The 4314-nt window shown below is 43.4% G+C and overlaps 1 pseudogene; it reads right to left on the bottom strand.

The window, feature by feature from the left end:
* Window positions 1-403: 403 nt before the first annotated feature.
* On the bottom strand, window positions 404-944 carry LOC109385359 (ubiquitin-conjugating enzyme E2 C pseudogene; annotated as a pseudogene).
* Between the last annotated feature and the right edge of the window lie 3370 nt (window positions 945-4314).

The raw sequence follows: 4314 nt of genomic DNA, 5'->3' as shown, positions 1-4314 counted from the left end.
AGCCAGAAAAGAAAAACAAACAAACAAAAAACAGTATTGAAGGATGTTAGTTGCAAAGGAAAGATTGTCTTATTGGTTCTATCTCTGTGTCTGTTATGGTTCCCATGAAGAAATACTCCAAAGACTAATATTTATTGATCCAAGCTGATTTTGACCATAAACAATACAAAGCATATTTGTTGTGTTAGCTATCGGACATATACATACATTCTTTTTTTTTAAACCAAAACATATTTATTTAATATAGTCACCACAAGGGTTCAACCAGAGACTTAATTTAAAAATGGAAACAAAAACAAATATGACACCGCAGTGGAAGATACAGAGTCTTATACAGAAATTAAGGAAAGGACAGACCATCTAAAGGAAAAATCAGCACAAGAGAGACGCTGGACAGCCCGGGTCAGGGCTCTTGGCTGGAGACCTGCTTTGCATAGGTTTCCTGCAGGTACTTCTTAAAGGCTGTGGGGTTTTTCCAGAGCTCGGCAGCATGTGTGTTCAAAGGGCTATCAATGTTGGGCTCTCCTAGCGGGCTCTGGGTGAAGACCAGGATGGTCCTGACGTCATACAGGGCAGACCACTTGTCCTTCAGGATGTCCAGGCAGATTTTCCCCTGCGTGTCCACGTTGGGGTGGTAGCAGGGCGTGAGGAGCTTCACCGTGGGCGCATTGTAAGGGTAGCCACTGGGGAACTCTAGGGAGAGCTTATACCTCAGGTCCTCATATACTGTGCCAGCTGCTCCTGTGGATGGTCCCCACCCATTTGAAAAGGTTGTCTGATTCAGGGAAGGCAGAAATTCCTTTGTCGCCAGACATCATGAGGGTCATCAACTCCTGCTGTAACCTCTTGCCCATGGAGCCTCGAGCGGCGCCCCCGCTGGGCTCGGCTCCTTTAGCGGCGGCGGCGACACTGGCGGCGGCTGGGTCGTGGTTCTGGGAGGCCATCCGGGTGGCACAGAAACTCGGGAGAACACGACTGTGTATACATACGTTCTTGACAATAAAGGCACACGTATAATGAGAAGAAGGGTCCAAACTTGGGAGGCCACTCAATTCTTTGGGCGAAACGTTGTAAGAATTATAAACGGAGGCATTTGCAAACAGGAAAGTACATGTGAATTTCAAATGTGTGGGAGCTTACTAGCTAGTCATAAGAGCTTACAATAACCCCTCACAACTCGTAATGATTTTTTTGAGGGCCCTTATACCTAAGGATTCTATATCTGTATATATGTGCTGCTTGAATATCAAGTTGCAATTTAAAAATGCAATCATTCTGATGAATTCTCTTTTTGAGAGTTTTAAAAACCATAAGGACCTGGAAACCTCATTTGATGTTCTGAACACAGAAAGAAATTATCGCTTACTGGCCCAAAGCTTGCCTGGCTCCTTATCACTCAATCATAGTCTCAATCACTGAAATAATTTAAAACAAATTTGGTCATTTTCTTTCATGTTTGAGTAGCATATGTTACAATCAAGAGCTTCACTCACATGTTTTGCCACCTTTCTCACGTCCTCATTTACTCTTTCCAAATGTTAGTAGGAGCTAACATATATTGTGCATCTACTACGTTTTACATATTGTGTGATAGCACTTTATGTGCACTCTTTCACCTGCTGTAGTTTCCATTTTATAGATAAGACATTTGAGGCTTATGGAGAACAAACCACTTGCATCAGATCACCCCCCCCCCCCAGTTTTTAAGCATGGATCTGATATTTGAGTCTGGTGAGGCGTTCAAGAGTCTTAACTGCAAACATTGAAACTGACTAACTGATTTTAGCAAGAGTAAAAAAATATATATATATGAAAAGGATGATAGACTATGTATAGAATTTCTAGGACGGTTGCAGAAACAGCTGTAGAAAAATGGTCAGGAGCAAAGGGTTATGCAGGCAGAACCATAGCCAAAATCATGCCACTAAACTAGTCTGGATGATTCTGTTGTGCCGTCATGCCAGGCATGAGTCACAGTAACGTGCAGCCTCAACAGTGCCAGCACAGGGCACCAGACATTGGTGCCAGCACCACCATTCTTAGAGCCCTGGAAATTGGGTGTTCCAGAACCACTGCTGCCACCAGAAAGAATCTTTCATTTTACCTGTTTTTCAACTCACCAGATCCCAAGGAGAAGTCTGGGGCAGGTGAGTCTAATCGACTGAGTGTAGGAAATGTGCCTGGACCCTAACTGTGAGAAGGACTGAGAAATGAGTAGTTTGGACCTTTTAGCTTCACTCGTGGGAGGTGGGCTCTAACTTGGACCAAGATTCCTACGATGAGAAATTTCCCCTAAGAGGAAAACAATCCATTCCTTTTGTTCATCACCGTATCGCAAGCATTGAACGCAATACTGGCACTAAGTAGATGTTCAACGAATATATATGAATTGAACGAATGCATGTATGATCCAATTGTCTCTGGGAGAGGCACAAGGAAAAGGAAGAAAACGCTATCAATAGCCGACGACACTATTGAAACAGGCAAACAGGTAAACCAGACTCCATAGAAGGTGAAGCTGAAACTGACAAGGCTGGAACTGAGCTACTTCCTTACTTCCTGGAAATGTCATTCTTCTGTAAGAGAATGCCCCTGAAGAGCCCCAGTATTGGTCACTACAGCTGTTGTTACCTAGGTCTGGAACGACTCATTCGAAAGTGTGGAGAAAGCCCTGAATGCTTGCTGAGTACTGAAGGTATTTTATGCACAATCTCTCATGTAATAAAGAACAACCCTGTGAAGTAGCTCCTATTTGCAGCTCCATTTTCCAGAAGAGAAGAGCAAGGCTTAGGAAGATGGCCTAAGTTTACATAACTAGGAATTGGCAGAACCTGGCTTCGAGGCCAAGTCTTATTGACTCCAAACTCACCCTTCTAAGAACTACACATCACTATACAACAACAACTTGTAAAAGTAGGTTATTGTACAAGGCATTTCTGTTACAAAACCCACTGGTTTCACTGTCAACATATTCCATTACTTCATTTTTTTACAGGAGAAATCAGCCTGCTCTTGAGCTGGCTCCTGTGAGGGAAATGGAGGGCTGAGCTTGAGCTCTCCAAGGTTCTGAAAAACCAACGTTTGAAATTTTAAATTTAACTGCCAGAGTAAAGGTAGCATCATTTTATATTGGCTCTTCCATTTTTACACCCAGGGCAAAGCCATCTGTGAGCAGATGAAAAATGAAATAATTATGAAATGGAGGCAGTTCTTAAGAAACTTAAGTTTCCAGCACACCCACATCCATTCACTAAAATTAAGGAATATGAACTCTGAAAACAGGCTTCTTTTATACACTTTTGGCTTTCCTCCACAGTTATGAAAGTCAGTCCATTGCCAGTAATGTCTGAAATCATGATGGGAATTTTCTGAGTGCTGCAGTAAATATATCCTCCTGGTTATGCATCATCATTGCTGGAACGTGGCTGAGGCCAGGGTAAGCATCTGGAACCAGAGTACCTGGTGGCAGAGGCAAGAGACAGCCAGTGGGGTGAGGATCAGAGTTAGAATTGGCAGCAAGAGAGTCTAGAAGAAGAAAGGAAATCAAAAGGAAAGGAGGGGCGTCAAACTAGGAAATAAAGAGAAAAAAAACCCCCACCAAAACCCTAAAAGCTTGAATGGGGCCAGTCAGAAAGGAGGTGAGGCTGCGTGGCCAGTGGCAAGTCGCGGCTTTCAAGCCACAGGGAAAAAGGTATCATCTGCTCTCTCTTTACGCCTAATACCAACTGCAGTGATGCTGCTTCTTTCCAAGTCTTTCTACATAGCTCCACAGGGGTTGACATTGGGCTGGACTGACATCTGCTGCTACTTCTTGCTGCATTCTGTGCTATTTGGAGACATTCTATTGATATCATCCTTCTTTGACCTTGCTTCACTCTTCCCCCTCCCAGCTCTCCTTCCGCTGTCCTATTTGTAGCAATTGCTTTAGTCCACTAACAAGGGCTCTTTTATCTATTGGTGATGCTCTCGCTTTTGTTTCCCTTCTCTATTTGGAGTTAGCTTCTTGATATGAAGCCAGCACGAATTCTTTCCCGTCCTTGAGAAACTGAGAAACGCAACTGACTAGCAGGTTCTACTGCAGGTAGAAGTATAAGCTCTTTCCGTCCTTCATAGCAGTCTGTTTAGCAGCCTCAAGCTTTAGCTCAGCAAATAACCATTTCCCTTTGCAGAAATTGTCATCCTGCCCTGATAATCACAATCTCTAGCCACGAGTTAACAGAGACCACATGTGTTTAGAATAAATAAATAAAAAGAACTGAGCTCCTGTCATATGGATTCTGGCTTAGGCTGTGTGGATCCTGCCATCGCAGCTGA

This window comes from Hipposideros armiger, unplaced genomic scaffold, assembly GCF_001890085.2.
Source record: "Hipposideros armiger isolate ML-2016 unplaced genomic scaffold, ASM189008v1 scaffold_113, whole genome shotgun sequence".
NCBI classification, from domain to species: domain Eukaryota; kingdom Metazoa; phylum Chordata; class Mammalia; order Chiroptera; family Hipposideridae; genus Hipposideros; species Hipposideros armiger.
The sequence above is the reverse complement of the archived record's forward strand: the minus strand, read 5'-3'. Positions and strand labels throughout refer to the sequence as shown.